Here is a 22495-nt window from a genome sequence, read left to right on the forward strand (position 1 = left end):
AATTAGTAGTAGTAGTAGTAGTAGTAGTAGTAGTAGTAGTAGTATAAGAAGAAGAAAAAAAGAGGAAAAAGATGATGATGAAAAAATAGAAGAGGGTAATTGATGCATTCTTGGCAGCAATAAAATAAAGATCAAATAATAAAGAGAAAAATGGACGAAATGAAGAGGGTATGAAGGAGGAGGAAATTGTGGAGGAGGAGAAAGAGGAGGAGAAGGAGGAGGAAGAAGAGGAAGGAGGAGAAACAGGAAAAAGTGGACGTGATGAATTTTGTCCGACCCTTCAAAAATACTTTAATAGAACCCTCTCTCTCTCTCTCTCTCTCTCTCTCTCTCTCTCTCTCTCTCTCTCTCTCTCTTGTCCAGCCAGGTGACCCTTGACCCCTTTGACCTCATTGACCCGGCGGGGGAACACGACATCCATCACCTGACCTTATCCAGGTAAGTGCTCTGACCTGACCTCCGTGACCTCACCTGGCGACTTGGCGAGACACGAGTTGAGGAAAAAGGGAAATTCGCGATCGAGATAAGGAAGAAGAAAGAAAGAAAGAAAGAAAGATAGTATGATATAGAGCGAAAAGGAAAGAAAGAGTGAGAATGAAAGAGTAAATTTTAAAGAATAAGAAAGAAAAGGAGTGAGAAAAAAAGTCAGAAAGAGAAAAAACAAAGTAAGAAAAAGTAAAGTAAAAAAAGTAAAAATGAAAAGTGAAAACATATAGAGTAAGAGAAAGAGTAAAATTGATAAAGAAAAGGAAGAAATAAATAGAGTAAGAAAGAGAGTAAATAAGAAAAAGTAAGATAGAAATAGATTAAGAAACGAAGAGAAAGAGGGAAAAAAAAGAGATAAAACAGAATAAAAATGAAAAGATAAGAAATAAAGGAAATGAAATAGAAAAAGAGTAAGAAAGAATAAATAAGACAGAGGGTAAGATAGAGAGCACCACCTTATCTTGTCTTGATTTTCTTACCCAGACTCAAAACTTTCACCTTTTCACAATTTCAGTTATATATAAATTTCTGACTATTTTCCACTTACTTTTAAGGTCATATTTTTTTCCTCCCTTCGCTTCTGTTTGTTTTATTTCCGCTCAGTTTATTTCCTTCCTTCGCTCCAGGTGATACAGACAGACGCGTGTGTAAATACCTTTTTGTGTCTTTATTTTATTCAATTTCGTTTCCTTCCCCTTTGCGCACACACACACACACACACACACACACACACACACACACACACACACACACACACACACACACACACACACACACACACACACGTTCTATTTCCGATTCTTCTCTATACACAGGAAAACAAACAAGGAGAGAGAGAGAGAGAGAGAGAGAGAGAGAGAGAGAGAGAGAGAGAGAGAGAGAGAGAGAGAGAGAGAGAGAATGACAGTCGGATTAAAATGACACAGTGACATTATAAAGCTTTTTCTGTTTGGCATTGAGAGAGAGAGAGAGAGAGAGAGAGAGAGAGAGGAAATGCCAATATGAGAAGCTGGCTCTTCACTTAACCTAACCTCACCTGTCCAACACCTTTCTCTTCCTCCCTCCCTCCCTCCTTCTCTACCTCCCTCCCTTTCCTGCCTGAGCCATCCCGAACGTCTCTCTCTCTCTCTCTCTCTCTCTCTCTCTCTCTCTCTCTCTCTCTCTCTTGCTGACAGGTGAGATCCTATTGTTCGGGTTTCGCAGGTAGCATCAACGGCAAGAAGAAGAAGAAGAAGAAGAAGAAGAAGAAGAAGAAGAAGAAGAAGAAGAAGAAGTAAAAGAAGACGAAAGAAAAAGAAAAATAACAAGTTCGTCTTAAAATCAAAACAAAAACTAGCTACTACTACTACTACTACTACTACTACTACTACTACTACTACTACTACTACTACTACTACTACTACTACTACTACTACTACTACTATACTACTACTACTACTTTCACCGTACCTACATTTAATTCATTCACAAATCAACGCGTGTAGCTGTCAACCTATCTCTTCTCTCCTCCTCCTTCTCCTCCTCCTCCTCTGCGAACGTGACATCGTAATCTGGCCTCCCTCACCGTACTCTCACATTCATCACGCAAATCATCGCATCTGACTCTAAAAATAACCCCTGAAAGCTGTATTTAACCTCTCAGGCGTGTGATCCAGCTCTTCCTCCCCTCGCTCGCACCCCCTACCACACACACACACACACACACACACACACACGCGCGCGCATACCTACATACACCCATACACACCCATACACACGCCACTCTAGACACAGGTGGAGTGACATCATATGGATCCTTTCTAGTGTATTAGTCATCATCTTCCTCCTCCTCCTCTTCCTCCTCCTCCTCCTACTGAATGAGAGTAATAGGTCACGGGTGAGTGTGGCAGGTTGTGAGGTTACCCACTGAGCCTCCTACTACCACTCCGCCTCTTCCACCTTCTCTTCCTCCTTATAAAGCCTAGTAGCAGATGTTTGTGGGTGCTAGTTTGTCTCCTTCCCCCAGGGCACAGGGTCGCTGGGGAGAGGGACACAGCAGCCGGGGGTGGTCGGAGGGTCGTGGGTGGGGGTGCGGCCGTTCCCATGTCCCCAGGGTTGAAGGGACGCTGCTGGGGGTCTTCCTGGTGGGGTCATGGCTGGGGTGTGTTGCAACGTTCTCTGTGTGTGTGTGTGTGTGTGTGTGTGTGTGTGTGTGTGTTGTGTACTTTCACTGCGCCGCGCCTCCTCACCTTAGCTCACCACCCCTCGCCTCCACCGCACGACCCGCACACCTGCCGCCCGTCACCCCTCAAGGCATTATGCTGTCACACCTTAAGCTTGGTCGGTATTAAAAGACACATTCGCTTCTCACATCATCTGTTTCTAAAGGTCAAAGAAGGGGTCAGTCGGATTCTAATAAGTGTTTCCTTAGGTTCACGGTACAGAAGAAGGGTCAAACTAACACCAGGGTCATAAAACTACTCCTGGAAATGCCCACAACTCCTACGAAAGCCTTGTCAAATATGTGTTCTTGGGCGGCGAAATGTCTTATAATGCGACCCAAGGCTTGAGTCCCTCCCTTATCTTGTCTACCCCTTTGCCTCACTTTCCTTGTCCCTCAACCTATCTTCCTTCCTCTATTTTCTATTTTCACGCTATTTTTCTCTATTTACGGTAAAGTAGACAGGGTAAAAGTAAAATACCATATGAATATCCCGCAAAACGCTGCCCCGAGGAATAGAAAGTAAGAAAACGCCGAGGTAATTATCAGTTCAGGATCGACAGGTGAGTTGAGTCTCTTGCTATACCTTCATCCCCTCACCTTTTCCCTCCCTCTCTCTCTCCTGTTCCTCGCCTTTCACTAATCACTCCTCCCTCCCTCTCCCTTTCTTCCTCGCAATCCCTCACCTCCTCTACATCCCTCTCATTGGTTTCTCATCTCTCATTAATCTCTCTTCCCTTCCCTCCTCTCCATTCCTCTCTTCCCTTTTTCCTCCTCTCCTGTTTCTCACTTTTCTTTCTCGCAATCCCTCGCCTCCCTACATCCCTCTCTTGGTTACTGGTCTATCAGTAATCCCTCCTTATTTTCCTCTTTACTATTCTTCTTTTTCCTTCATCTCTCTTTTTTGTTCTACACTTTTCATTATTCCCTCCTTTTCCTTCTTTCATTTCCTTGTCTCCTTCCTTCCCTCTTTTCTGTTCTTCACTTTTCGTTAATTCCTCCTTCTTTTCCTCCTCTCAAATTCCCGCCTCCATCCTTCTCTTTCTCCTGCTCCTCACTTTTCATCAATCCCTGCTGTTTAATTTCCTCTCATTCCTCTCTTCACTCTTCTCTGTTCTTTACTTTCATTAATTCCTCCTATTATTCCTCTCCTTCCTTCCCTCCTCTTCGTTCCTCGTCTACTTCCCATTACTTCCTCAACGTTCCAACCTCCTCACCCCTCTCCCTCCCTCCCTTCTGTCCCTTCCCGGTTCACTCAGGTGCTAAAGAAGGGGAAAAAAAGGGCCAGGGAGGCTGCGAAGGGGGAAAAAAGATACAACTACTCTTCTTCCTATTCACCCTGCTTCTCCCTCTCCCTCCCTCTCTCCCTTCCTTCAGCCCTGCCGCCTCCTCTTTCTCCGCCCCAAGGATAAAAAGGAGGTAAAGGAGGAGGAGGAGGAAGACTGTAGGCGCGTCCTTGTGTGATTCTGTCTGGCTGTCTGGTAAGAATGGCTGCAGCAGTGGTGGTGATGGTGGTGGTGTTAGTGAGAGTATTACGTCACCTATAAACATACACGCGGGCAACCCTCCTCCTTACCCCACACACACACACACACACACATACAGGCAGGCAGGCGGGTGAGTCAACAGTACATCCCTTATGAAGTCTCGTAATGTTACAACCAACTTCTTAATAACTATGATTCATCCCCCAAGAGTAAGAAGAGAGAGAGGAGGAGAGAGAGGGTGAGTGGGAAGGAGAGGTCACCCGTCTGTCAGGTAAGTGTGTGTGTGTGTGTGTGTGTGTGTGTGTGTGTGAGACCTCCACCTGTCTTGTCTTCCATAATGGTTTAATAAAAAGAGGAAGAGCAAGAAGAACCGGGCAGAGGAGCTGGTGTTGGTGAAGGAGGAGGAGGAGGAGAAGGAAGAAGAGGAGGAGGAGGAGGAACAAGGAAAGGATGAAGCAGAAAATGGAGAAAGAACGGAGATGGAAGAGATTTAAACATAGCAGAGATAGAAAGAAAGGAAGAAGAAAATGAAGGCAGAAGCAGAGACGAAAGAATTAAATATACAGAAGAGATAGAAAGAGAGAAAGGAAGAAAGAAACAGACCATTCATAACTACGAGTGTAAATAACATGGCACTAACTACATAATGAGTGATACAAGACGAGGCTCTCAACACGTATACACGCACACCTGAGCCACGAACGTAATTAATATACCCGTGACGAGGTGGGTCACACACACCTGCCCACCCAAAGGCCCACCTGTAACACCAATCTCTCTTCCTCTCTCGCCCACCACCACCACCACCGGCACCTTCACTTTCACATGTCCGAGTCAACACCACACACACACACACACACACACACACACCTTCGCATCGCCGGGGGAGAAAACTTCAAGGTCGTTGCGTGAATGTGGTGGTGGTGGTGGTGGTGGGGTTGAGCTATTACCACATCACCACCACCACCACCACCTCCACATCTGAGACTACGATCCACACATGGTTTAAAGAAAAAAGAAAAAAAGAAAGGTGTGTTGGGGGTTGAGGGGCCGGTATGGTGGTGGTGGTGCGGTGGTGGAGTGAAGGGGAATGTTGTGGACTGGTGATGTTGAATGAAGGGAACGAAGGGAATGAAGGGCGAACACACATACTGACAACACGCGTGAAGTTGCAACATCACCTCACGATTATGTTGTGTCTGAGCTTCATCTGGGTGGCGGTGATGCTGAAGAGGACGAGGAGGAGGAGGAGGAGAAGATGGAGAAGAAGTAAAGTAGAGGAGCAAAAGAAGATCAGTAAGAGGAGCAGGAGGAGAAACGGTTAGGAAGCAAGAAAAAGAGGAGAGAAGTAAGAGTACAACTGAGAGTGAGAGATGGTGAAGAGTGGATGGTGATGAAGAGGAGGAGGAGGAGGAGGAGAACTAAGGTAAGAGGAGCAAGTGCAGGAAATAAACAAGAGGAGCAAGAGGAGGAGGAGGAAAAACGATTAGGAAGGCAAAAGAAAAAGGAGGAAAAGTAGGAGTACAAGTGAGAGATGGTGAAGAGTAAGAGTGGATGGTGATGCTGAGAAGGAGGAGGAGGAAGAGGAGGAGGAGGAAGATAAGTAAGAGGCAGCAGGAGGAGGAGGGGAAGAAGACAAGAGTACAAGACATAAGAGTGAGTGACGGTTAAGTAAGAAGAGGAGGAGGAGGAGGAGGAGGCAAAAGAAGAAGAAAAGTCGACGTATATGTATTCAATTTCAATATGTAAGATGTAAAAATAGAGAAAGAAAAAGAAGTAAAAGTATATAAGTAGTAAGAGTGAATGATGGGGAGGAGTAAGATTGGACTGGACAGCCTCAACCCTCCACCACCACCACCACCACCAGTAACACGTGCCAGGCAGCCCGTCAGCCCAACACACACACACACACACACACACGGGGAGGTGGTATCGCATGGCTATCGGAGGTGTGATGTGCATGCATTCAGCTCACCAGGACTTGCGCCGCTCGCCTCCTGAAGGTGTTTCGACGAAGGACTGGTGCTGGGCGACCGTGTACCCGAAGTGGGTTTTCTCCTTCCCGACCTTCACCACAGGGATCCGCGGCTCCAAGTTGAACGAGAGAACTGAACCCAGCCAGCACCCGGCCAGCACCAGGCAGGCCGCTAATCGGATCGGGACGGCCATTGCGCGCAGCACGTCCTCACGTCACCACTATCCACGACCAACTGACTGGTGGGCAAACTGGGAAGCAGTGTTGCCATCGGTCCCCAGCGAGAATGGTTGGTTGGCTGACGCGCGCCATCAGTTCTTGGAAGGTTCCTCTTTTTTGTCTCTCCTTCTTGGGTGTGAGAGAAATACCAATGACGAAACTCTTCTTGTGATTCATTGAAATGCTTATGGAAACGCACCGCCGACGCGTCTGACCTTCTTCTCTCGACTTCCGGGCCACCTAACCTATTTTTTTGTCCACCCTCAAACGTTAGACTTTCAGGGGCTTTACAGGGTCGTAACTCACAACTACTAAACATTTCAGCGCCCAAGCACACACATTTGACAAGGCTTTCGTATCATTTCTGGGCATTTCCACGGGTACTTGTCTGACCCCGGTGGTAGTTTGCCCCTTCTTCTGTACCATGACCCTAAAAAAAACGCCTATTAGAACACGATCAATCTTCTTTTCTGCCTTTGAGAATAGTTTATGTTAGAGGCGGAAGCGTCTGAAAGAGCTTACCTATCATGCCCTCTCATCCATGACCATAATTCTCGAAAGGTGAGTAAAAGGAAACTGAGAGTGATTAACAGGTGAACCGGCAAAGGTTTAATCTGTCTATCTGTCTGTCTGTCTGTCAATCTTCACTGCCATCCGTCCTGTTTATCTGTTCGTGTCTGTCTACCTTTCTGTCCTGTCTATTTGTTTGCCCTTCTTTCCGTATTTGTTTTTTATCATCCGTTCAATCTTTATGTCCCTACCTGTCTGTCTCCATGTCTGTCTGTCTGTCGTTAGCGTCCTCCTGTCTAATTGTCCGCTTGTGTGTCTGTCTGTGTGTCCTTTCACCTGTATATCTGTCTATAAATCTGTCTGCCTTTGTGTCTGTGTCTGTCATTTTGTCCGTCTGTATGTATGTGCCTGTCTGTCTTTCTATAATTCTGTCCGTCTGTCTATCTGTCTGTCTGTCTGTGCTCTTCGTCAGTATAGATATGTCACCACTTTACTGCAATGCGCCGCTGTCGAATCACCCTCCCCCCTCCCCCTCCCCCTCCCCTCTTCTCTCCTTTCTCCCCCACCCCCTTCTTCCCCCTCTTCCCCACGTAAAGGATGTTAACAAAAAGTGATGCAATAAAGGAAAAATATACACCAATAAATATAAAAAGAACGCAGAGCAAATCGACGCACAGCATACCTTTACCTGTACCTGATGCAATAAAGGTAAGGAACATAATTACAGGTAAGCATAACGTCATTTATACCTGCAAGACACACCTTTACCTAATTTATTATCACATGGAGTTATTAATGGTGCTTCCGGTTGTTGTTATTATTATTATTATTATTATTATTATTATTATTATTATTATTATTATTATTATTATTATTATTATTATTGTTGTTGTTGTTGTTGTTGTTGTTGAGATCCTGCCCCATTTCCCTACCCTCTCCCTTGACACGTGCAAAATCAGAGTTAAAGTTCCTGGAAGAGGTTCAAGATTCTTCCCCTCTCACATCCCCTTCCCTCTCTCATCCCTCTTTCCCTCCCTCTTCATCTTTCCCTCCCCCTCTCTCTTTCCCCCTTCACAGCCCCATCCATACCCCCTTCCCCTTCCTTCCCCTTTTCCTCTCCCTCCCTCCCTTCCTTTCCTTCTTTCATACTCCCTTCTCTTTCCTTCCTCTTCCTCTTCCTCTTCCCCTCCCGTCTCTCTTTCCCCCTTCACACCCCCATCCATACTCCCTTCCCCTTCCTTCCCCTTTTCCTCTCCCCCCCTCCCTCCCTTTCCTTCTTCCATACTTCCTTCTCTTTCCTTTCCCTTTCTCTTCCTCTTCCCCTTCCCTTTCTCCTTCTCACTGCCCCTTCACGTCCCCTTTCACACTCCCTTCCCCTCCCATACCCTCTTCCTCTTTCCTTCCCCCCTTCCCTTCCCTTTTCCCACCTCCTCCTTCCTCTTCACCGCCACGCCCCCTTCCCAGCTAAGTGCTATTTTTTCCCATACAAATGATTATCTGCTGCTTGTATGGGATTTTTTATTTTTTTATGAGGGTAAAGGGAAGAAGGATGGAATGTCCTTTTGTTGGTAAATGTCCGTATCTTTCGTTCATTCGTTCGTTCTCTCTCTCTCTCTCTCTCTCTCTCTCTCTCTCTCTCTGACACACAAACACACAGACAAACAAACAAACAAAAATAAAAAAACACGCATCCACTATAAACTGCACTTCCATGTTAATCCACTTTTAATATTTTTCACCTGTGTTTACCTGGCGCCCTTAATTAACAACGAGTCACACCTTTCAGTCTTTAATGCTATCCTCCTATCCTATTCGTCCTATCTACCGGCGCGGCTGTCTTCTCTGATCTCGAATTTCCTTCCCCGGCGAATTCTTTTTACCTTTATTTTCGCCACACAATCGGGCCCCGGACAAGAGCTGAGTCTCAAGCCGAAGAAAAATTCTGCCGATACGCGGACGGTCCAACGGTGCCAGACTGTCGTACTCGGTTCCCTCTGTTTGCCATTTTCCGACCCCATAGATGCCTCCTTGACCCCGATAACTGCCTTCATATATAGTTATCGTTACAATGGTTAATTCCTGGTGTTTCCTGGCAATAGTTATGGCTCAAAAACCGGTAAATACGAGGCTCTCAGTACGATAGTCTGGCAACGGTGCACGGACCCAATAAGGCCACAGAGAGTGCACCGAGTCCCGAAGCCGACGGAGTCTTCTTATAACTTATCGTTGTTGTTGTGTTTCGATATTTTCTCCCAAACCGAAAAAGGAAACTGATGTGCAGGTGAGAGAAAGGAACAAGAAAACAACAACGAGGAAAGTATAAGCTATGTAACAAAAAATATGTATTACTCTCATGAAATATCTGAACTATCGTGAACCAGTTTCCTGACACATGCAGAAGTAAGGCACAGAGACCAATGATGAAACTTAGTCTATAACTATATTTATAATACCTTCGTGATATACATAAGTCCTTAAAATTTTACGAACTAATTGTTCCAACACAAATTTGTTATATTCAAAAGTCTGGTATATCCGCTATATCCAGATGTATTGTTTGGAGTGGTTAATATTGTTTTATCAAATTTTCAAGAGGAGGGTATCAGGACACCTCTCCTCCCGAAATTGATCCCACTTTCGGCCACCTCTTTTGATTCTTTTTAGGAGCAGCGAGTAGCGGGCTTTTTTTATTGTTTCCTTTTTTGTGCCCTTGAGCTGTCTCCTTTGTTGTAAAAAAGAAAAGATTGTGTTGATTCCTCTAGATAAAAACTGTTTCGATCAAATAATACCGCCTTTGTGATGTATATGAAAAAATAATGTAAACGTGTCTGACTTGGAGACTTTCTGCACACCTAAAGAAATAAAGAAATCCACCGCTGTAATGGGAGATAATGGCACGAGAAAAACAATTATGATTACCTTTGAAATATATATGAAGAACTTATTTAAACCCACTAATATCCATTACGTATTTTCTCAGAAAGTAAAACACGGAATTTATGTTTGCGAGAATAAACCACAAGAAAACAACAGACATAATAATATACATAAAAGAACTGTATATATAATTTGTGAAATATTTGAAGTATATATAAAACCTATTAATAGTTCCCGGGCATTGATAATATTTTCTTATAAACTGTAGATGGAATACCAGGTCAGGGAAACGACAAAAGTATATCTGCATCACATAATATACTTCCGTTCATTGTCAAGTTTATGATCGACCTAATCTCTGAAAGCTATTCACTTCCCTGACATAATCCATCATTTTATATTTTACGATTAACTTAATATTCATAACCTATTCACTTCCCTGACATAATCCATCACTTTATAGTTTTCTTTCACCGACACAACCAAGAATGGCACGCAGAGAGATTTCCTTTACGACCCATTCTCTCTTTTAGCCTTCTTCACATCGCCACCCTCGAGTTCCGGGTTGACGATTATAGAGCCTGGAATTCGGGGGTTAAGGCAAGATACCCTTCATGACATCACGCGGCGACACAGGGCTTCAAATTCCAAGACTCGACGATCTAACCAACTTCGCCACCACGCCTCTTTCGCTTGATGATCCTTCGATATACTAACCTTTGTGAAGTGCATGACTAACCTATTAACCTCCATTTCCAGTACCTCTAACGATCTAAACCCTTTTACCACCACTATTTTTTCACCTGATCCTCTTTAGATGTACGGAACCTTTGTAGATACCTAACTAACAACATTTATCAACACCCATCACAATATTATAAACACTATCATGTTATCATCATTATCAACACTTATTTTGTCTCCTAAACCTAACCTAACACCACGCCTCTCTCCCCTGATCCTCCTTAGAATATACGTGACCTTTGTGAAATACAGAACCAACAAGACCTATCAACACAATTATCAGCATTATCACATTATCAACACATTTATTTTCCTAGTCTAACGTAACCTAACACCACGATTATCTCCCCCTTATTTTCCTTATATATACGTAACCTTATTGAAATCCATAAATAATAACCTTCGACACCCATCAACACAACAGTATCACATCATTATCAACACTCATTTAGTTTCCTCGCCTAACATAAGTATAAATACCACGATTCTTTCACATGATCCTCCTTAAATATACGTAACCATAACTAACAACAACTATCAACACCTATCCACCACGTTATCAACATTGCCAACACCCATTCAGTTTCCTACCCTACCCTAACCAAGGCCCTACCCGACCCAACAGTTTCTAATTCACCAACACAGCAAACAGCGGCATTCCGGGAGGCCAGCTTTTACGACCTATTCTCTTTCCTTTGATCCCCTTAATGGCAGTATTCAGTGTCTTATCCTTCCCCGTTTACGACTCCACTTCACGCCTCGCTGTGCCGTGAAAAGCCGCCTCTCCCTCCCGCCCCTCATGAAGCATCCTCACCACACCTCACAACACCTCACATCCGCCTATTCTTCCCTCATCCGGACACACACGAGACCATTACATCCATCACTGTCACCATACGCATTCAATCAAGCCTTTTCCTTTGCATATCAATTACCAGACAAATACACGGACCGAGTTAACTGCTACCCTTTGATATACCCTTTTGAGTTTCGTTTCATGTTTCCAACGGGTCAGGTGACAATGTGGAGGCTATAGAATGTTGATACCTTTATGTGATGGTCGTATATTCCTTTTTCTTTCTCCAAATTCTTGTATTTTCATTTTCTTCTTTTTTCTTTTATTTCTCTTTACGTTGGGGAAAAAAACCCACGACGGGAAGATTTGACACAGACCCTTGAGTACCCGAAGAAATTTAATGACACTAATCACCTTATTTTAGCTTCAAACTAACCTAAGAACTAAATATAAAAGGTCTTCTGATTCAAGCGAGGCGGTGTAACATAGACATCGGCAAGAGTTCATCCTCAAACCGAGTCATCCGCCGGCGAGACAACGAAGTAGGTGAAGGGAAAACGATCAACTTTAAAATTCACATTGACCGTTACTTTGCGAGGACTGGAAGTTACTGAAATTCTGACACTGAACCAGGCAGCCTCGTTGTACACCAAGAGGCTGTTATATATTTTTGCTGCCCTCTCTTCCATGTTTCCTTGTTTCCTTCGTCGTTCTCTTCATTCTTTCCAGTTTCATATCAATATCAAATTGACCATATCCGCTCACCATCCCCATTAGCATCAGCATTTTCAGCGTGATTATCGTCATTATCATCATCAACATTATCATAGTCGTCATCATCAACATTATCATCAACATTATCATAGTAGTCATCATCATCATTATCATCAACATTATCATAGTCATCATCATCATTATCATCAACATTATCATAGTCGTCGTCATCATCATCATCACCATCAACATCATCATAGTCATCATCATCATCATCATTACTATCGCCACCATCACCATCATCCTCCCCCTTTCTCCTTTCATCCTCCTCCTCACCACACCACCACCCAGCATCCTTATTATCATCCCTATTATTGGTTCCTCCCCGACGTTCATTAATATTTCACACCTGAGCAAACATATGTCCTTTACTTCTTCATCCCCGTCCCTGTCATCCCCTGTCGTGTTCCTCCCTCCCCGCCGCAGCCTTCCCGGTCCGTTTCCTGTCGTCTTTGCCTCGGCTAATCCTTCTTGTGTTGTCACAGTGTCACGCCCACAGCTATAGCCCGCATACTGTTCACTAGGTTATTCTCTCTCTCTCTCTCTCTCTCTCTCTCTCTCTCTCTCTTCAATGGCTGCCCGTCAGTGTCTTCGTATTACTCTGCTCGTTTGTTTATTTTCCGTTGTCCTTTTCTTTTTCTTCGAGTTGTGATTCGGTTTTTTTATTTTTATTTTTTTATTTCCCTGCATGTTTATATCCCCGTCAGTCCGGTTTTACTTTGTTTTTGTTTGTTCTCCGTTTTCCTTTTCGTTATCTTCAAGTGATTAATGTTATTGTTTCCTTACTGTAGTGGAACGATGAATGTTTACGTCACACATTTTGATTCAACATTATTTCGTTCTCTTTTTGCTACGCTTTTTTTACTCCTCCATCCTTGTAAAGCAAAGCTGGTGAACAACAAAACTCTCTACACCTTTTTTTAATCATCTTTTACTGGATGGCGCGTCTCGTTTGTTTTCACCTTTATGGCTGCAGTGTTGTTACGGAGATATCACCTGACGCCTCAACATATGATTCATCCGAGGCTAAGCTACACGGAGGAGAGGTAGAGTAAGGGAGGGAAAGGGATGACAAAGGAAGGGAAAGAAGGTCACACGGCTGGGAGAGCTTCTGAACGTGAGGCATAACCTGACATAACCTGGCATAGTGCTTTTTTTTTTCTTTTTACGTCTACGCCTATAGCGCCGGTAGGCTTGCTTGGGGGACCTGGATGGTATTCGGCCCCAGCCCGTCATGGCGCAGGCAAGTGTTTATAGTGGCGCCATCTTCTCTTGGCTCATGCTGCCCCCCGGAACTCGTTCTTGATTCACTTGGACGGTTTCCTCTAGAGTCCGGGTTGATGAGTGGTCTTCAGGACAGCATGTGGGTAGTTTTAAGCCACTCGGCGGTGACTGAAAAATCCGAGGTGGTAGCGTGGGGATTCGAACTCGCGTCGTCCATCACGTGGTGAATGTGGGCCCAGCACGCTACCACTCAGTCACCGCCTACCACTGCTACTGATACCATATAATCCAGTACAGCCTGTTGCATGATCGGACTGTCGGAGGCTAATCTGTCTCCCCAAGTGGGCTGTGCAGTGAGAGGGGTGACTCGATACCCAGCAGGACGAAATATAAGACATGTCAAAGGGCGGATGAGCTTTCTAGCCAACGGCCATATAGTTTTAGAGTGAGGGTTCAGACTAACAGCCACAGCCATGCACCCGGTCTTCATGGGCGTCCCCACTCTTCCTTCCGCGATGTTTTTTTTTTTGTTTGTTTGTTTTTACAGCAAAGGAGACAGTTCAAGGGCGTAAAGAAAAATATATATATAAAAAATAGCCCGCTACACCATGCCCTATTACTTGATCTTTTCTCTTCACCGCAATCCCCTCGCCCTCTTTTTCCTTTTCTCATCGCTTTCTCTTCCATTTTCTCTTTGTAGGCGTGTCAGGTGTTTGGGGGGTGTTAAACAGGCAGCGTATGATGTCCGCACCATCCCTCTCTATACTCGTTTCGGTTCGTAGAATAAGAATAAGAATAGTCTCAATATAGTCTCCTTGAGCATGACCGTCGCATATCAAGGTGGATTACTTTACAGCTTCAAGGTCAGGATCACTAAGAGCCGATTTCACAGTCCAATACAGTGTCTTCGTAACAGCCCGAACCAAACTATAGAATCCCATACAATCCAAAATAGGGAGGTCTTCGATGCCACACTAAATACACAAGACTTTTCTAGTACAGTTTCATCAAATTTGTGAACGTAAATATAAACACCAGACACTATCCAAGGAAATTTCGAAGGCTCTGGTATTGGTTTGGGAGCTTACTAACCGATCATGGGGAACTGTGAAACTGACCCTAAGTCTGACCGTACCCAGTAACTCTTGGCAGCCGTCAGCATCGTGAGGGGCGGGTCTGACCACGCCTTGGCCGCTGCTGCATCAGGGGCGTGCGGGCGGGAGCTGCTGGTGGTGGTGGTGACTGGCTGGCTTGGCGCGGTGCACACTTTTCATCTGATTAACTGTAGCCAATCTGCATAACAACGCTGCACCGATTCACTCACCGACCACTGCGATACTGCGATACGGAGACCCTTTTAGCCCGGCCTCTGTTCCCTGAAGGCGCTGTTATGGGTGAGCGGCGCTGGGGCAGGTAAATACTATCCCCGTAGATCCAATCAGGGCAAGGTGCGTGCATGGGCTGCCGGGTACTCAGTGAGGGTTGGTGATCTTACCTGCCCGAGCCTCTGGTGGGTATTGTATAGCAGGTCACCGCTGCAGGTAAATTTGGTTGTTTGTTTGTATTTTACCAGTTTTTTTTTATTTATTTATAGGAGCATTAAATTATGGTTATTCTTTCCTTTTGTAATTGTTTAGTTATTGGTCTGTTTTCTGTTCTATAAAAAAAACTTACCGTTGATTATTCGCTAACAAGTCATCTTTGCAGCTTAATTTGATGCTTTTCTTTTATTCAACCTGCTTAATTCCACTATAGGAACAGTACATTTTGAGCACTCCTTTGTTGTTTTTGTTGTTTTTCTTTAATCCTTAGTCTGTTTTCTTTACTGTAAAAAAAAATATCCTTTGTTTTTAACCAGTTTGATTTTCGTTATATAATGTACCGATTTCATTTCAGTATATTGCGGGTAATCTCTTTCATTGTTGTTTAGTCCTTGGCCTATTTTCTTTCAATGTATAAAAAGTCACGCAGGGATGTAATGTAATGTCTGATTTCCTGTTTCCTTTTCCGTCTATCTAATCAGTGCAATGTGGGTTGTTCCTTTCAGAGTGAAGGTTGATGATAACTCTCACTTCCCATGACTTGCCTGGTGTTCCTATCTCAAGTCTCACCCGGGAATGATTATAATTCTTGTTACCTGTTCTGCGCACACCCAACCAACGTAAGCTGAGTTCCTTTAATGCGTGTGGAGTTGTATCTTTCACTTCCCATGAGTCCGTTTCTCAATAACATGTTTTTCTTCCCCCGTTATGCCTGTTTTCATGTCCCCGTTTTATCGTCTTTTTGTGTCTTTGTCAGGGATGATGTTAAGGCTTGTTTCTTGTTCTGCGCATACCCAACCATGTGTAGGCTGTTTCTTTCAAGCGTGTTTGTTCGTATCTTTCACTTCACGGTTAGTTTCTCTATAGCATATTTTCTCCCAACGTTATGCCGGTTTTTATGCTCCCTTTCGCGCACCTGTTCCGAGTCTTTATCACGGATGGGAGCTGCCGATACGTGGTTGATTTTCTTGTAGGGGTCAGGTGTGGATGTTAGTCGTGATGGTAAGTGATGGTTAGTCGTGACAAGCGGCAACAGTGACCTTAACTGATGGTAGGAAGTCGAGTTTTGAGGGGTCAGGCTACTGGGGAAGATCCGTGGCTCTCTGCATACTACTAAAGGTCCTGGGTACTCGTCTAGTGAGGTGGAAACGGTAACAGACGGAGAGAGGTGAAGTATTTGATTCCTGACGTGCCGGTAAGAAGCGATTCGATCCCCTATACGAGAATCCCTGACTTAAAACTCTTTTGTATATGGAGTTCATCGGGCATTTTTTTTTTTTTACATCGAAGGAGACAGCTCAAGGGCACAAAAAAAGGAAACAATAATAAAAGAAGCCCGCTACTCGCTGCTCCTACAAAAAAAGAATCAAAAGAGGTGGCCGAAAGAGAGGTCAATTTCGGGAGGAGAGGTGTCCTGATACTGATGGGGGTGGTAAGATGAACCATGTATGTGGAAGGGCAGTGGAGTACTCTCAAGGTGCAGAGTTGAGTTGACCATGATAGTTTTGGAGCTGGTTTTAGCAACGACGTGCATACTCCCATATTATGAAACATTTCGGGACCTTAAATACCCACACTTGATAAGACTTTCGTAGAGGTTGTGTTAGTATTTCCATGGGCAGTTTTATGAGGCTAGTGATAGTTTGACAAGGCTTCTGCACCATACATTTGAAAAACACCCGAAATTGACCTCTCTTTTGGCTACTCTTTACTTTTATCTTTTATAGGAGCGGCGAGTAGCGGGCTTTTTTTTGTACTCTTTTTGTTGCCCTTGAGCCGTGTCGTCTGATGTAAAAAAAAATATATAATAATGATAAAAAAACAACGATTTATCTCTTTTGAGGTCTTTTTGGAAATGTGTTTGTGGCTTTGGAAATGTGTTGTGACCTTTGGAAATATGTTTGCGGCCTTTGGAAATGTGTTGTGACCTTTGGAAATGTGTTGTGACCTTTGGAAATGTGTTGTGACCTTTGGAAATATGTTTGTGACCTTTGGAAATGTGTTGTGACCTTTGGAAATGTGTGATGTGACCTTTGGAAATGTGTTGTGACCTTTGGAAATGTGTGATGTGACCTTTGGAAATGTGTTGTGACCTTTGGAAATATGTTTGTGGCCTTTGGAAATGTGTTGTGACCTTTGGAAATATGTTTGTGGCCTTTGGAAATGTGTTGTGACCTTTGGAAATACGTTTGTGGCCTTTGGAAATGTGTTGTGACCTTTGGAAATGTGTTGTGGCCTTTGGAAATGTGTTGTGACCTTTGGAAATGTGTTGTGGCCTTTGGAAATGTGTTGTGACCTTTGGAAATATGTTTGTGGCCTTTGGAAATGTGTTGTGGCCTTTGGAAATGTGTTGTGACCTTTGGAAATATGTTTGTGGCCTTTGGAAATGTGTTGTGACCTTTGGAAATGTGTTGTGGCCTTTGGAAATGTGTTGTGACCTTTGGAAATGTGTTGTGACCTTTGGAAATATGTTTGTGGCCTTTGGAAATGTGTTGTGACCTTTGGAAATATGTTTGTGACCTTTGGAAATGTGTTGTGGCCTTTGGAAATGTGTTGTGACCTTTGGAAATGTGTTGTGACCTTTGGAAATATGTTTGTGGCCTTTGGAAATGTGTTGTGACCTTTGGAAATATGTTTGTGGCCTTTGGAAATGTGTTGTGACCTTTGGAAATATGTTTGTGGCCTTTGGAAATGTGTTGTGACCTTTGGAAATGTGTTGTGACCTTTGGAAATGTGTTGTGACCTTTGGAAATATGTTTCTTTGAAATGTGTTGAAATATGTTTGTGGCCTTTGGAAATGTGTTGTGTCCTTTGGAAATATGTTTGTGGCCTTTGGAAATGTGTTGTGAACTTTGGAAATATGTTTGTGGCCTTTGGAAATATGTTTGTGGCCTTTGGAAATGTGTTGTGACCTTTGGAAATGTGTTGTGACCTTTGGAAATGTGTTGTGACCTTTGGAAATGTGTTGTGACCTTTGGAAATGTGTTGTGAGACCCGAAAGCCTCAGAACACGAGTAGGTTTGTGACGCTGAGTTATTCCCGGCCACGCGGCGTTGCTGACAAGGCCCGACATTAGCCTTCCTATCGCCCTCATCTCCGCGGCCACCAACACTCGCCCGCTTATCGCCCTCCTCCCGCGCCCATGACGATGCCAGCCCGTCGTGTCTCACCCAGCCGTCGTGCCCAGTGTGGCGGGTGTGATTAGTCAAGATGGCGAATGGACTGGTGATTAAATACTGTTAAGAGGACATAGGTAAAGTTGGGGGCCTACGCTATGGCTGCGCGTGGCCTCGGTGCTCATCTCCGTCGCATTGGCCCCCTTTTTTTTTTACAGCAGAGGAGACAGTGCAAGGGCGTAAAAAAAACGAAAACAATATGAAAAAAAAAAAATCCCGCTACTTACTGCTCCTAAATAGAGTAGAGGATTGACATAATTATAAGAGTCTCATCATTATATTAAGACCCAAAATGGTAATAAAGAAAACAAATAGACTAACTAACTAATCCACGTACCAACCATATTACTTGCTTACGAACTGACTGACTGACTGACTGACTGACTGACCGACCGACCGACTGAATGACTGACTGACTGATTGACTGACTGACTGACTGACTGACTGATTGACTGACTGACTGATCAACTGACAAACAAACAAAAACAAACAAACATGTACACAAACTAGCTAACTAATAAACTAACCAGCAACCTAAAAATCAACTAACTTTCTATCTATCTATCTAACTAACTAACTAATCAACTAGCTAACTAACTGACAGACAAAATATATAAATAAATGAAAAAATTACTAGATAAACGCACTATTTATTTTTCTACACACGCTCCTTTGAAAACAACAGCGACGTCTGATAAGCAGTTTTCCCGGGCATTGTTAGCGCCGTCAAAAATTAAACAGGCAAACTAATGAGAAAAAATGTTGTTAGTATTTTTTTCCGGGGGGAGGAGAAAGAGGAGGAGGAAGAAGAGGAGTAATCGTAGGAGGAGGAGAAAGGGGAGGAGGAAAAAGAGGCGTAATAGTAGGAGGAGGAGTAGATAGTGAGGAGGAGGAGAAAGAGGAGGAGGAAGAAGAGGAGGAGTAGCTAGTGAGGAGGAAAAAGAGGAGGAAGAAGAGGCGTAATAGTAGGAGGAGGAGTAGATAGTGAGGAGGAGGAGAAAGAGGAGGAAGAAGAAGAGGAGTAATCGTAGGAGGAGGAGTAGCTAGTGAGGAGGAGAAAGAGGAGGAGGAAAAAGAGGCGTAATAGTAGGAGGAGGAGTAGATAGTGAGGAGGAGGAGAAAGAGGAGGAAGAAGAAGAGGAGTAATGGTAGTAGAAGTAGCTATTAACAACATCACCTTTTACAACTTTTTTTTTTACAGGGAAGGAAACAGCTCAAGGCCAAAAATAAATGAGAGCAAAAAAGTCCATTAATCACTGCTCTTATAAAAGGAAGTAAAGATGAGGTCAATTTCGGGTTGAGCGATGTCTTGATACCCCGTCTTCTCTCGGGCCTCACAGACGGCAAACATCCTATTATTTTCACCCTGGCCGCGGTAACAAAACGCTTAAAACCCAAATCAATGTCATCATAAAAATATCAGCCAGCGCCACCAACGAAAGGGGCCGATTGCCGTGCCCTCGAGACAGCCCCCCGGCGCTACGAGCCTGCATATTAGATAAAAGCCTTCCCAGCCCAGCCACGCCCACCATTTGTCCGTGTCCCCCGTCAGAGCAGAATTCCCACAGAGGTTGACTGCCCCGCCCCAGGCCAGCGAAACCCACAAAAACGGGCAGCGGCTGACGCGACGGTTCCCTGCACTGTACTGCCTGAAGGGGCGCTGCTGACACGCGAGGGACAGGCAGGGACGATGCGTGGCAAAGCTTTGTGTGTAGCAGGAACGATGATGATGATGAAGAAGAAAGGAGGAAGAGGAGGAGGAGAAGGGGAAGGAGGAGGAGGAGGAAGAGGAGTAGTAATAGTAGGAGGAGAAGAGGAGGTTGGCAGTGACGAGGAAAAAAATGACTAATGGAAACGATACCGAAGAAGATAACAAAATCAACAACAACAACAACAACAACAACGAAAAAAAAACAACGAAAAAAAATTAAAAGAAAAGCAAAACAACGACAAAAAAAACATCTATAACACTTACGTAACAACAAACCCCGAACAATACATAATACACTTGATCCAATAACACAGCCTCTTAATGACCTCTGAACACCTATCGATAACACACTCCACACAGGTAAGCCAAATCCAGGTATAGGCGTCGCTCATTAACCTGCCACATGCCTCTACAAGATCACCACGTACGGCAGTCATCACACGAGGGTCATCACACCGCTGGTCACGTGACTCAGGATATATTTAGGTTTATTAATAACGCGGTGACTGGTAACGTTTCTCTGTGTTTCATTCATCTCCTTATTCATCTGTCTGTCTATCTATCTACTCTGTCCCTTCATTCATTCATCCGTTATTCACCTACTCCTTCCCTTACTCTCTCACTCCCTCGCCTTATATTCTGTTTATTCATCTATTCCAATCCTTCATTCATTCACTCATTCATCATTCACCTACTCCTTCACTCTGCTTTATATCCTATTCTTTATTCATCTGCTTATCTATTTATCTATTTTTCCATCCATCTGTTTACTCCCTTATTCACTCCTTCATTCACTCCCTCGCTGTCTATCCCTCCATCTATCCACTTATATTACTCCTTTCCCTCCCTTCTTCATCCCTTCATTCCTTCACTTCTTCACTCGCTCTCATGCAGGCTGGTTACCTCCCCCCCCCACACATACACACACTTCCACTGATAGGGTCTTTAATTCAAGGCCACCGGGAATCATCATCATCACCATCATCACCATCATCATCATCATCATCATTAAAGGGCAGGTATGCACTACGTCGTGTTGTCACCTGGTTGGCATTGTCACGATAAGGGGGAGGGGGGAGGTAGTGAAGGAGGTGGTGGTGGTGGTGGTGGTGGAAGAGGGAGGAGTAGAAACATAGATGAAGGAACAGATAGTTTTCTTTTTTTTACTTTGCGTGTGACAGTGACGGCAGAGTACGATGACGCAATGATAACAATAATGACGCCGAGGTATGTGGAGGACGAAGTGGAGGAGGTGGTGGTGGTGGTGATGGTGGTGTGGGAGTATTGGTGATGTCGTGGTGGTATGGAGTTGGTGTGGAATGATTTAGCAATGGTGGTGATGATGGCTGGGAAGATATGGTTTGATATTGTGGTGTGATGTTCTGATGTTGGTAGTGATGGTGAGGAAGATGTGGTATGGTGTGGTGGTGATGGTGATGGTGGTATGGTATGGTTTAAAGTAGTGGTGGTGATGCAGTGATGTTGTGATGGTGGTGTGGTGTAGTGTGGTGTGCTGTGGTATGGTTTAGTGTGGTGGTAGTGATGTGGTGTGGTGTGATGGCGTGGTGGTATGGTATGGTTTAGTGTGGTGGTGGTGATGAAATGTGATGTGGTGCTGGTGATGGTGGTGTGGCGTGGTTATGGTGTGGTGTAGTGGTGGTGATGATGGTGAGGAAGTAGTGTTGTGCTGTGGTGATGTGGTGTGATGGTGTGACGTGGTGGAGGTGATGGTGGTGATGGTTTGTGGTGTAGCGTGGTGAAGGTGATGGTGGTGTGGTGTGGCGTGGTGGTGGTGATGGTTTGTGGTGTAGCGTGGTGGAGGTGATGGTGGTGATGGTGGTGTGGCGTGGTGGGTCTGGCCGTCACTGGGGGAGATGGGCGCTGTTAGTGAATCAGCTGATATCCATAATACATCCCCTTTCACTGGTCTGTCCACTTTCACTATCTCTTCACTATTAATGGCAATCATCCTTCATCGACACTATTGATATTCACCATCGATAGAACTTTCGACCATTCATCACAATACCATCACCAACATTATCATCATCATCATCATCACCATCAGTATCATCACGTCCAATGTTCACCAGTTAGCCTTTCTTTACCAACATAAGCATCACAACCATTAATCAACATCACCACCATCATTCACCATTGCCATCAGTCGTCACCATCACTAGGTTAGGTGACGGTATGATATAAATTATTTAGATCTTGTCCGTTGGTAGGCACAGGCAAGCGAGCCACTGCGGGTCAAAGTGATCAGCGTGGGGAAGGTTCTTCTGACGGAGCAAAGTGGCATCTCCTGCTGCAGGTCGCACACACGGGACAGCATGGCCACACGACACGACAGTTTCAGCCTTCTGTATTGAGTTTAACAGGACAACCAGATCTCAAACCCTACCTCACCATCCATGGCTTTATCTAACCTCTTCTTGAATGTATCTATTTTTTTCCTGGGGTTTCGTGGGCCGGAGTGCAATGTTAATGCCTAGCAGGGTGGCCAGCCGGACGCCAGGCCTTCACGGGCCGGATATGCATTAATCTCTCCATCACTCTTTGCTTTCTCTCTCTCTCTCTCTCTTCCATTACTCCTCTCCTCTTCAGTCTATGAAACATCCAAATTTCACCATGTGTCTGTGATCACTATAATATACTATTCTGATACACACGCTTTTCTCCTCAGTGAATCCACCTTATTTCCGAGACTCCTGCTGCTGGTATAGTTAGTGTATTGCAGTATAAGAGGAATAGTTCAGATCCATGAGGAAA

This window comes from Eriocheir sinensis, chromosome 67 (assembly GCF_024679095.1).
Source record: "Eriocheir sinensis breed Jianghai 21 chromosome 67, ASM2467909v1, whole genome shotgun sequence".
In the NCBI taxonomy this organism is placed as follows: domain Eukaryota; kingdom Metazoa; phylum Arthropoda; class Malacostraca; order Decapoda; family Varunidae; genus Eriocheir; species Eriocheir sinensis.